This window comes from Oryctolagus cuniculus, chromosome 1 (genome assembly GCF_051225735.1).
Source record: "Oryctolagus cuniculus isolate XC-2025 breed Fujian yellow rabbit chromosome 1, ASM5122573v1, whole genome shotgun sequence".
Lineage (NCBI taxonomy): Eukaryota > Metazoa > Chordata > Mammalia > Lagomorpha > Leporidae > Oryctolagus > Oryctolagus cuniculus.
In genome coordinates, this window is record NC_142867.1 from 11788590 (window position 1) to 11801318 (window position 12729).

The following is a 12729-nucleotide window of genomic DNA, read 5'->3' on the forward strand; positions in this document are numbered from 1 at the left end:
GTCCTTCCCTTTCAACTCAAGCGGTGCCACCTTTCAAAACCCTAAACAGGTCACTTGATTCTGATGCTTGAAGTGATCCAAGGACTTGTAGCCCTAGAATAAAACCCAGATCCTTTGTGTGGCCGTGGTCACTTTTCCAGCCCCAATTTAAGACACACTCAATCTCCCTATTGAAGTCCCATGATCTCTTTTCAGTTTCCTGAAACTCCAAGCTCTTTCCTGCCTGATGTCACTGCCTCTGCAGAAATTGGCTTTGATGGCCCCACCCTGTGCAGTCAAATCTCCGTGCAGACGTCCATCCTACATCTATCTCTTCTTCCTACTCTCTATTTATGCCTATGAGAGTGTCCTGTTTGTTTCTCTCACCTCACTTTGCTTCACTTGAATGACCATGTGACTTGCCTGTCTCATACACTGCATGGAATCTCCCAGAGGCCAGGAACTGCATCTGTTTACCACTGCATTACCAGCACCTGGGAGACAGAGAGCGGAACAACTGGGTGGATGGATTTATCATGGCTTCTTTACTGGAAGGAAGATGGTACTTTTACTTCAACGAAATAGTCAGTGAACAGCTGCCATGTGTCAAGGCTTATCCAGAGCATGACAGGAGAGCAGGAGTTGTTGAAGACATGGTGTCTACACTCAGGAAGACTGAACCTGCCCAGGGAAGCTAATGCATCAACATGAGTGGTCCCAGAAGGAAAGGTCATGGAAATGTGGCTCATAGCATGACACTGGGGTTGGGCTGGGGGGCGGGGCCCTGGGAAGCAGGTGCCTTTCCTTGACATGACACACCCCCTTACATTGTAATAGATCTTGGGAAGACTGAAATGACTCTCCCAATGTAATGTCTCAGTTCTTAGGGAGGATGGGATCAGCTGTGAATGCAAGTGCAATTAGCTACTGTGAAATGTTAAATCACAGTTTTTTTTTAACCACAATATTAAAAAGTCATGATTAAAAAAACTCCAAACTCCACTCCTCAGATTCTGCATGTCCTCACCGCCTTGTCACATTTGCAAGCACCTGCTTCTTTGCTCCTACCACAGATCTGCATGCTTCACTTTATAGGAACCAATCATATATTTATAGCCTCTGCATCCAGTTGCTGGCATAGAACTCCTAAAACCCTTACAAATTGGGAACAATAAGGGTATTTTGTTGCACTATTTGGTCTTGAGCCAAAACTCCTAATCTTAGGATTTCCTGGGTGACAGGAGAATCATTTGTTCCACTGGGGTGATTCTTGTTGGCTCCTGCATGGCAGCTGCTCATCAGGAAGTCAGAGCCCTGATTAGAAGCTTGGAAATTTCAGCCTCATTCGTCTCCTCTAGAAAGGGGAGAGAGGCTGGAGATTGACAAGGAAGCCTCCAAAAGAATCCCTGAACATCAGGGTTCTGAGAGCTTCTTGGTTGCTAAACAGAAAGCAGGTTGCACACCTGGTGAGCCGTTGAAGATTCACCATTCTTTTTGGTAACCTGGTAAGTGGAAATGCTCTGTCTTGAGTTATGTGAGCTGCTCTAGCAAAGAAGGGTATCATGGGAAGCCTCAAATGGTAACCAGTTGGATGTTGAACCAAAGGCCTGGGCCTGCAACTGGCCTCTGCATTGGGGTACGTCTTGTGCAACACAACCCTTAACCTCTGGGATCTGATGCTAAGTCCAGGTAGACAGTGTCACAAGTGAATCAAAGTACAGGATACTCAGTGATGTCCACAGGAAAATCCACCTGTGTGGGAAAAATCCCACCACATTTTGGTGACAGAAATGTTGAGTTTTTCTTTTTTCATGACTCATATAGAACCCCGGGTAGCTTCCCTAAGGAAGTGGCACTTGAATTTGCTAACTGGCAGGCATTTCAACCAGGAAAGAGCCAGTCTCTTTCATAAGGAATCCTCAGTTAGAGGATGGTGATTCAGGCACCTGGGTCTTCTGGGTTAATCATTTTGCAGCAATTTATGGCACTGATGAGCACATTGGATTCTCACATCAGCTCCATGACACCAGCTTAAGTACTCTGTTGAATTAGTAGGTGAAGGGTAGTGCGATAGTGGAGGGACATGAGGAGAACAAGTTGCACGCACAGGAGAATGAGGATTGCATTGAAGAACCTGGAGCAGAACCAGAAGACAATGTGTTAAGATGAGGGTTGTTTTGTGGGTTAATTCTTGCCAAAGACAAATCAGATGAGGTTTGAAGTAGACCTTTGGATGTGGAGGGCATTGGTGACCTGGTGAGAGCCACAGCTTCAGTGCATAGGAACTGGGGACAAAACCAGTCAGTGGTAGTGGAGTCTGAGGAGTAGAGACAGAGTGTTATGATCAGGAAACCCATTTTCCCCACTACTTGCCCTTGTTTTGGCAAGGGGATCCCTGGACTGGCCATCTGGAGATCTGGTTCCAGCCCAGGTTGGGCTCCCATCTGGGCTGAAGACCCTGGGAAAACTTCTGCCCTCAGTCCCTCTGTGTTTTCATCTATGCATAGACCTCCAAAGCCTCTTCTAATTCTTTTGTTACATTGATATGGAGTGGAGTGGAGTAGATGAAGCCTTGTAGATGGGTGGCTTCTGGACTGGTACATAAAAAGCACAGAATTTTGTTCTCCACAGGAGGCACTGTCACCCCAGGTTTATGTGTGTGGGGTCTCCCTGGGCCTCAGAACCCAGGACTATCAGGACAGGCAGTAGGCTACAGAAGGAACTGTGGTGCTCTCCACACTATGGTGATTTCAGCAGGGCAAGAGTCTGCATCAGATATTAGGTGCTTCCTACCTGGAGAAGCAGCAGGTGAATTAGAAAGTACTTTTTCTGAGATGACCTGCACTACAGGGGCTGTACCACTTCCACAATGTCAGAGTCACCCTACCTCAAAAAAGTCAGGAAAGATGCTCTGACTACAGAGTGTAGGGTCAAGTGGAAGATCAGAGTTCAGGATGAGAGGGTGTGGAGTTGGAAGGGTCTTTGGGAAGAAGCAACCTGGCAGGTGGTGTGGAGAAGGGCAGACTGGCTCTGTCTACTCACTGCTCAGAGAAGGGAGCACAGGATGCCATCTTTCAGAGCGCTTGATGTGCTAGCACCCTCACTTACACAACAGAGGCACAAAGGGCCAGCCTAGAACCAGAATATTGCACATCCATATTTATTTTGTAAAAGCCCAATTTCATCACCTGTGATTCGAAAGGCCCACACTTCTAGCAAATGAAAACCTACCTGAAGCCTGGCAACCTTGGCTGTTCCCAACCAAATGAGGGCCATCAGCAGGATTCCAGGCAAAGAGAGGCTTGTGCAGAAGAGTGAGGAATGCCAGACACCACTTCCTAGGTAAATCAGAGGCTGGAACTATTCGCAAGAGTAAAGTTACATTTTGTGTTTAGTTAGTAAAAGTGAAGAAACAAACAAAACCACAGGAAATCTTGCAGTGTTCCTGGGCACAGGAAGTGTGATAGACCTGCCCTTTATTGATTATAGCCATAACCCATCAGAAGGCAACCTGTTGCATGCCAGGAGGCCATCACAGATAACAGCACTTAAGGAATCACCTATCAATAAGGAAGTCATATACACCCCAGTTTGTCTTTGGAACATGTCCTTCTCATTTTATGAATAGTCGCATACTAACCTCCTGACTCAGAGATTTCTTATGTGAAGGCATTATCCATTCCCGAGTTCTGTAGCGTCAGTAGTAACAGCTTATACAAGGGCTGGTCATTTCAGTGGAAGACCCATTCTCTCCAATGATCTCCTAAACAGTGTCGTTCCATTCTCCATTGAAAAGAACCCTTATTGCCCCCACCACCCCATTCAAGTGTTGCTTTTTCAAGCAGCTTTGTTTCCCACCTTCCTCATGCCTGCCCCTAACACTGCAGAATCCATCACACCTGTCTCTGTATTCCTTCTGCCCATCTCCCTAAGGCTACTTGTGTCAGAGAAAAGTGCTCACAGTTTTCTGTCTCATGTTGTCACAATCCCTGAATTCAAGAATTATGTCATGTTCATCAATGTTCACCCTCCTCCTGCAATGAATAGAGCCTGGAACATGCCAAGTGCTTAGCACATATTTATTAGATGAATTAACAATTGAGCGAGTGAAGACCTATAGGCTGTCATGCAGGGAAGCCCTCTGGTGTGAGCATTATAATACCTGGGTGTGAATGCTGCACGCACATACAAATGCGTATCTGCCTAGAGTAGAGCTTGTAGTTAAAATCCACTTACAATTCTTATCTTCTTTTCAGTATATTAATAGAGGGATTTCCCAGGCTGAAAGGAAGCATGAAGTCCAGATTGCAAGCATTTGGAGAGACATTTTCCTTGGTTAAACCAGAAGGGAGGAGCCTGGTTGTGGAAGCCCAGAAAGAGGAGGACTTTTAATCCAGCATCTTTAGCCTTACTCGGTTATTGCCAAATGTTGTCTCGGGGGACGAGTTCATGAGTCATGTTTGGGTTTTCAATATGTATATGGAGACTTGGTGCATACACGTACACCTGGAAGACACAGGCAGATAGAGGTGTGCTTATTGGGTAGGAGAAGGAGGGCATGTGTGCAGGTCCATAGACACCCCACAGGATTCTTTCTGCCCCTGGGCAGAAAGATGAAGCCCCCCTCAACTCCATCCTCTTTGGAACATCTTCCCACCCGCAGATTAGCCTCAGGACTCACCATTGCAGGCTGAGGAGTTTGAAGAGTTGGAGGAGTTTGATTCGTTTCTTGACTTCTTGAATTATTCACAAGGGTAACTATCCTCTTCAAGATCCTCCCACCAAAGTTGAGCATCCCAGAGAGCTGAAAGCAGAGCACATTGAGAAGAGATGAGCATTGAAACGGGCATCCAAATAACTGAGCTGGCATGGTGGCTCTGTCATGGATCATCTCTGTGTCTTCAGGGAACTCCGCTGTCCTCTCCAGACCTCATGGGGAAGTGTCTCATTGGGTTTTGTGAGCCTGAAATGTGGGTATAAGAGAACCATTTCTTTTTTTTTAATTTTACAATGCTATTAAGAATATACTAGAAAATTATACATTCCAAAAGTGTATTAGCTTATAATGACTTCTGCTGTAGCTTTTGTTCAATGATGTCTGAGAAACGAGGAACTTTTTTTGAAATAGCCACACGATGTCTTCACTCATATTAAAGCAATTTCTTGACTTTGTTTTAAAATGTAAAAGTGATGAAAATCCCAACTCACAAAGGTAGGTAGTTGCAAATGGCACGAGGATTTCTAGAGCCATCTTTGCCAAGTTTGGAAACACTGTGAATTGAGCACACCAGAAATCCTCTAGTTTCATTGTCTCAAATTCCATTAGGATTTGGCCACTAGCTCGTAATTCGGAAAGATCATTTTTCATTAAATAGCCATCATCAACAAAATCAAGGTTAAAAAGAAATGGATCCAGTACCCATTTAAGAGAATAATTTCTTGAACTCGCTATCAGTGTGCCTCTAAGGGAAAGGCAGGCATGGTTTAGGAAAGCTCTCAAAAGGTGGATGCATGAGCACTTTCTGGATAAAAAATGGGTTAGGAAGAGAGAAGTGATGTGATCTTCCATGTCCAGGGGTTTCTCTGGCTTCTGCGCTAAAAACAGCTGTGAAGAGGCAGGACTTAGAGAGCAAAGCAGGCAGTGGATGTTGTGGGAATGTGTGAGAGATATGGTGGCTTGGGCCATGTGTAATGCAGGAACTGGGGGAAAATGCTTGGCTTCTGGATGCGTTTTGAAAGTAAAACCACAAGGCTTCTCTAGAGAGTTGGCTGTGGGGTGTGAGAGAAACAGCGTTAATGATTGCTCCAGGGGTTTGGTCCCAGCAAATGAAAGGAAGGGGCTGCTGCCAGTTGGAATAAGGGAAAGTGAGGTGAATGGATTGGGAAAGTTGTCACAATCAAAATGGAGTCACTTGTGTCAATCCTGCCAAAGGAAATAAATAAGCCAGGAGATTACAAAGAAACAGGTCTTACACCTGATTGCCTATTAGGTACTATCATGAAAGACTGTGCCAGAACTACACTATTCCACTGAGGCCGCTACAGACTTACCAGAAAAGTACTTCTGTGAGGACAGCTGCCCAGGAACTGCCTGCTCAACCTCAAACTAAAATCACCCTGGTGATGAACCATTGTGGCCCATGCTTATGGTTTAATTATATCTGGTGCAGTCTTTCTCCTCTCTGCCTCTCAAACTTCCCCTTGTCCCAGTCTACATTAATTTGCCTATAGTTTTCCATGACATGCATGTTCTCTGTGCAATTTTGTGTTATTTCCCAGACCACATGGGATATATGGTTTGGAACTTAGTCAAGACTTGACTATTGGATTTGCCAGATTGGAGTCGGGGAGGGAGATTTTGGCTGCCGCCGTGCCTTTGGGAGTCGTTGTTAACAAGAAGCTGTTTCAAGCCACTGGACTGGATGAGATTGACAAGGCAGTGAGTAGAGAGAGAAAAGGAGAGGACTGATGATTGAGCCTAAAAGATATGAAACAAAAGAAGAATCGCAAAGGAGACAAAGACAGCAATCACCCAGGCTGTGGCTTGGAAGCAAGCAAGTGTGTCCAGAGGATGGAGGAATGAGTAGAGTGTTAGAGACAGCAGGTTTTTAGAGAAATGAGGGTGAAATTTTGATTGGAGTGGGCTCCGGAGAGAACATGAGAGAGTTGGTGACAGTGGGCATGGGCAAGTCTTTTAAGGATTTTTCTGCAAGGGGGACTGGATGTTAGGTCAGTAGCTTGTGGGAGAAACAGGAAAAAGGGAAAGCTTTTTGATGGAAAATGAAAGCATATTTCTTTTCTTTTTAATTCATTCATTTATTTGAAGGGCAGAACAACAAAGAAAGAGACAGAGGGAGGAGGAGAGGGAGAGAAAGGAGGGGGGGCGGAGAGAGAGAGAGAGCGAGAGAGTGAGAGAGAGAGAGAGAGAATGAAAGTGCTTCCATCCACTGGATCACTCCCTGCAAGCTCAAACAGCTCCATTACTTCCACTTACACCTGAGAGGGAGGCCCCTCCCCACACTGTGCTCTTGCCTGGGTCAAAAGCTCACAGTCCATTGCCAGAAAAACCACAGATTTACCAGAAGAACCATCTAGTGCCTGGCTAACCCCAACCAGCATCCTGCTTGGCCCCCAACTTGCTAACTCAGAAAGTCCAGATGATAAACATACTGCTTTGCTTTGACCACAACCAAACCAAACAAAATGAAACAAAAATCCAAATACCCCCAAAACGAAAAGTTCTATTTATTCCTGCCCCCTTTAAGCCCTGCCCCATGATCATTCTGGGCTGATACTGCCTGTGTTATGTGTCCCTTTTTTCCATTGCAAAACTGATGTCTGCTAATTCCCCAGAAATGGTGATGACTCTCACGACCCGTGCACCAGCCACACCAACTCAGCTTTCACTCCCCAAACAGCTTCCCCAGCCAGGTGTGGGCCAGGCCAAAGCTAGGAGCCAGGAACTCCATCCTGGTTTCCCACATGGTAATAGTTGGGCCACCCTCTGCTATCTTCCCAGGGGCATTAGTAGGAAGTTGGATTCAAGGCAGAACAGTTGGGACTGAGGTGGGAGCTCCAATATAGGATGGTGGGGTTGCAAGTGTCCGTTTAATCAAGCATGTTTCTCTGCTGAAGGAGACTCCAGGAGGTGGCATAGCAGGGGAGTTACTGGTGTTAAAGAGATGGGCTCTTCCTGTAAGCAGGCTTAGGGGATCTGTGAAAATAGTTTGCTATGAACTTCACCCAGAAAGCCCCACAACATCATGCAGATCCTGATTCATATCTTTCTCTTCCTCTTCCTGCCCCGTCCATCTGCCTTTCAAGTAAATCAACAAATCTTAAAAGGGGGGGGTGGCTTTGTGGCACCACACAGCCACTGCCCCTCATACTGGCATCCCATATCAGGGTGCTGGTTCCAGTCCCTGTTGCCCTGCTTCTGATCCAGCCTGCTGGTATTGGGCCTTGGGAAAGCAACAGAAGATGACCCAGGTCCTTAGGCCCCTGCTCCAATGTGGGAGACTTGCATGGAGTTCTGGGCTCTAGCTTACAGCCTAGCCCCACCCTGGGCCAGTGTGACCATTTGAGGGTGAACCAATAGATAGAAGCATTCTCTTTCTTTTTCTCCCTCTCTCTGTAACTCTGTTTCAATGAAATGAATAAATAAATCCCAAAAATAGGGGCTCAAATCACATTTACTTTAGGAACACCCAAGAAACTGCCCAGGCCATCAAGGGTGTGCACATCTGAAAAGTCACAAGTATCTGAAAGATGTGACATTAAAGAAGCAATGTGTGACATTCCAATGGTGGAAGTGGTAGGTGTGCCCAGGCTAAAGAGTGGCCCGGACACAGCATTGGTATCCAAAAAACAGTGCTGAATTTGTCTTGTACATACTCCAATATGCTGAACTGAAGAATTTGAGGCAGATTTTCTGGATATTGAATGGAACCAGGTGAACAAAGCATCCACCGTACACAGTTGTACTTACAGAGAACACAGTCAGATTAACCCAGACATGAGCTCCCCACAGTGAAAAGGAACAACTTATTTCTAAATCAAAACAGGAAGTGGCACAGAAGAAAAAAGACAGTCTAGAATAAACTGAAGAAACAAAAACTTATGTCTCAGGAACAAATTCAGTTTAAACTAAATGCAAATTAAAGAATGGAAAGAAGTGGTGATGGGGAGGTGGGGGAGAAGTTGAGCAGGAGGGAAAAGATGGCTCAAGCTGTACAGGCACAGAGTTTGAATCTACAGGGCACGCAGGGATCTTGTATAACAGCTTCTAGGACAGGGTCCCAGCTTCCTTTACACAGCCTCCCCATGCCCCTCCCAACACCTCAGAACCATAGTCAAGCCCTGTGGACACCAAAAGGAGGTGCCCACTCTGCAAAGAGCTCCCGGTCTCCCATGGAAAAGAGACTTCTGAATAATAGCAGGGTTTCTATGCAAGCTTTCAAAACAGAGGCTCATTCCCACTCTTCCCAAGACCAGCTGAGTCCTAATTGGGAGTCGTCCCTTCCAGATTTTCCTTGTAAAGCAAGAGGCACTTACCACGGGCATCCTGAAAATATGCAGAGTGCCTCAGGCACCTGTTTTGATGAAAACAATTGCCAGGGGCAAGTATTTATAAGGCAGATGTACAAGCATAGCCAGACCGTTATCGGATTGATTGCAGTAATAAAAGATCCTATTATGGGCTTGCCCTGTTGAAAGTGCCTAGTACATCATGTTTCACTTCACTGCTAGTTTCAGTTTTGTCTTCTTGTAATTCAAGTGTTTTGCAGATTATTGGAGACAAGATTTTATTGCATTGTTTCTTATGTGCAAGGTCCAGGATATTTCAGAGGATGTTTGTTTTTCTTTACTCAGGAATTTTTCCTGGTGTTGTTTGCATGTTAACTTTGTAACCACTCAGAATTTCACTTCCATTCTGCCCTGCTCAGAGTTCCTCACTCCCCAGCCAAGCACTGAACCAAAGTCCCAAACCTGAGAAGTAATGGCAAAGTGGTACCAGCTTGTCCACAGCACACAGAACCAGGAAGAGAGGTGGTGCCTCTGGGAAACCAAAAAACACCTCCTGAGTGCCCTTCCTGCCTGGGTACGACCTGCTTTGAAGTCAGTGCGGTGTCCCCCATTGTCACCCTGATACTGACCCAGCCTTCTCTGTGATAACAAGCAAGCCCCATACCTCCATGACTGCAACAGCCACTGCTTATTTCTTGTCCATGTAACAGGAGGGCTGTGGGCCACCGAGGTTCTTCTGGACTCAGATGGGTTTAACTTCAGGCAGGTCAGGTTCCAGTGCACACCACCTGGGTTTACATTCTGGTTTCCAGATTATAGGAGTAGCTGCTAATGGGGACAGGTTGTCCTCGTGGCAAAGAGCTCAGGAACTTAGAAAGCTGGATGTGACCATGAAAGTTTACCTGAATCACCTGCAGAACATGCATGGTTGCTCCCATTGGCCAAACAGGTCACATATCAAACCAAGTGCTGAGGAACATGAACAAATCACATGATGCAGGCAGGGACACATAATGCATTACCCTGAGGGTGTGCAGTGGGGATGGGGAGTGAGGGAACCCATCTAAATCAGGAATGTCTTCCTGCAGAAATTGGGAAAAAGAGAGCCCTGGAAATTCTTTGCTGTCAGGGTTGTGGAATGAGTATGAGTGAATGTATGGGCTGCTACGTCCATCAGGGGAGAGTCTAGGTTGAGGTGCTTGGTGTCAAAATGTGCACTGCCTCTACTAGAACACCTTGGCTGCAGGCAACACAAGTATATCACTCAAGGTTCTGCAGAGACACACTGTAACAGGAAATGCAACCTCAAAGTGTGGCTTCACTAGGAGATGGGGCCATCACAAAAGTGATGAAGTTAAAATGAAGCAGCAGCCAGGGAGAGTGATGGCACAGACTGTGCCCCATGGTCCTTGAGGGCCCACCACTGACAGCTTGACCTCAGACTCTGACATCCAGATCCAGGCGACATGGGCTTTCATGAATAGGCTATGTGTTTGTGGCACTTGATTCTGGCAGCTCTAGGAAGTGCATGGAGTTCCCTTGCTTTATTTTCCTTTTTTTTTAAACTTTTATTTAATAAATATAAATTTCCAAAGTACAGCTTATGGATTACAATGGCTTTCCCTCCGATAACTTCCCTCCCACCCGCAACTCTCCCCTTTCCTGCTCCCTCTCCCCTTCCATTCACATCAAGATTCATGTTCAATTCTCTTTATATACAGATGATCAGTTTAGTATATATTAAGTAAAGATTTCAACAGTTTGCACCCCCATAGAAACACAAAGTGAAAAATCCTGTGTGAGTACTAGTTATAGCATTAAATCACAATGTACAGCACTTTAAGGACAGAGCTCCTACATGAGGAGTATGTGCACAGTGATTCCTGTTGTTGACTTAACAAATTGACACTCTTGTTTATGGCATCAGCAATCACCCTAGGCCCTTGTCATGAGCTGCCAAGTCTATGGAAGCCTTTTGAGTTCACCGACTCTGATCATATTTAGACAAGGTGGTAGTCAAAGTGGAAGTTCTTGCCTCCCTTCAGAGAAAGCCCTCTTTCATTGATGACCCGTTCTTTCCACTGGGATCTCACTCGCAGAGGTCTTTCATTTAGGTCATTTTTTTTTCTTTTGCCAGGGTGTCTTGGCTTTCCATGCCTGAAATACTCTCATGGGCTTTTCAGCCGGATCCGCATGCCTTAAGGGCTGATTCTGAGGCCAGAGTGCTGTTTAGGACATCTGCCATTCTATGAGTCTGCTGTGTTTCCCTCTTCCCCTGTTGGATCGTTCTCTTCCTTTTTTGTTCTATCGGTTAGTATTTGCAGACACTATTCTTGTTTATGTGATCCCTTTTATTCTTAGTCCTATCGTTATGATCAATTGTGAACAGAAATTGATCACTTGGACTAGTGAGATGGCACTGGTACATGCCACCTTGATGGGATTGAATTGGAATCCCCTGGTATGTTTCTAACTCTACCGTTTGAGGTAAGTCAGCTTGAGCATGTCCCGAATTGCACATCTCTTCCCTCTCTTATTCCCACTCCTATATTTAACAGGGATCACTTTTATGTTAAGTTCCAACATTTCCCTTGTTTTATTTTCAAAAGCTGTCCCCATTCAGAGCAATTTTATGCAACAGAATCGTCCCAAAATGGGGCGCATGGGGCTGCCAAAGGTGGCCGTGCAGCAATCATAGCAGAGGTCCTAATGTGGAATCTTGGATCTCAGTTCCTGGCCTGCTCCTGCCCCAGAGAACTGAACCTGGGTCCTTTCTCCCCAACCCAGGCTTTCCTCCAGATTTCCAGGCCCCTCTCCTGCCTCCCTTCTTTTACGTTTTTTTCCCTTCCCAGGGCTTCACTGTGCCTCTATAGAGCTGCTCCCAGAATCTCTGGTTCTCCCCAAGTTAATGTGCAGAGCAGTGAGTTCCCTCTCTTCCCCCTCCTGCTCCTGACCATTACCTGGAATGGAATTCTCCCACCGTGAAAGCTCCAAAGAGAGTTATTCCCTAGGGAGTGTGCTGTCACTGGTGTACAATACATGGTTTCTCTCCAACACACTCCTGTAGCATTTCTTTGAGCCTTCTTTTGTGTGGCTCCACCACTATCTGTGAATATGCTTAGCCTTCCTCATTAGCCCTTCCTTCCCAAGAACCACAGAAACAGCAAACTGAAGTGTTAGTTTTTTATTCGTGCTCTTTCAGTTGAGATAGGAAATCCTACCAATGAAGTTGGCATACCCTTACTGCAGACTGAAAGTTTCTTTTAATGATTTATTTATTTGAAATGCAGAGTGATAGTGGGGCAGTGGGACACACACACACACACACAGACAGGTCTTCCATCTGTTGATTCCCTCCCTAAATGCCTGCAATAATCAGGGCTGGGCCAGTTCAAAGCTAGGAGGCAGAACTTGCAGCTGGTCCTGCCCTCTGTTCCCCTTTTTCCTGATTCTCCCTCTCCTTCCTTTTCTGTTGCTCTCAAAAACCTTCTTTTTTTTATTTAGGAAATATAAATTTCCAAAGTACAGTTTATGGATTACAATGGTCCCCCCCCATAATTTCCCTCCCACTCGTGCCCCTTCCACCTCCTGCTCCCTCTCCCATTCCATTCACATCAAGATTCATTTTCAATTCTCTTTATATACAGATCAATTTAGTATATATTAAGTAAAGATTGCATCAGTTTGCTCCCACACAGAAACACAAAGTGTAAAATAATGTTT

The 12729-nt window shown here is 45.6% G+C and overlaps 1 long non-coding RNA gene across 1 annotated transcript; it reads right to left on the bottom strand.

Annotated features, from left to right (window-relative positions):
• Positions 1-501: 501 nt before the first annotated feature.
• On the bottom strand, positions 502-9081 carry LOC138848874 (uncharacterized). The gene is made up of 4 exons (XR_011387018.2): positions 9034-9081; positions 4661-4783; positions 3211-4485; positions 502-2113 (listed from the first exon to the last, which is right to left on the bottom strand). It is a non-coding gene; the product is annotated as an uncharacterized LOC138848874 (long non-coding RNA).
• Between the last annotated feature and the right edge of the window lie 3648 nt (positions 9082-12729).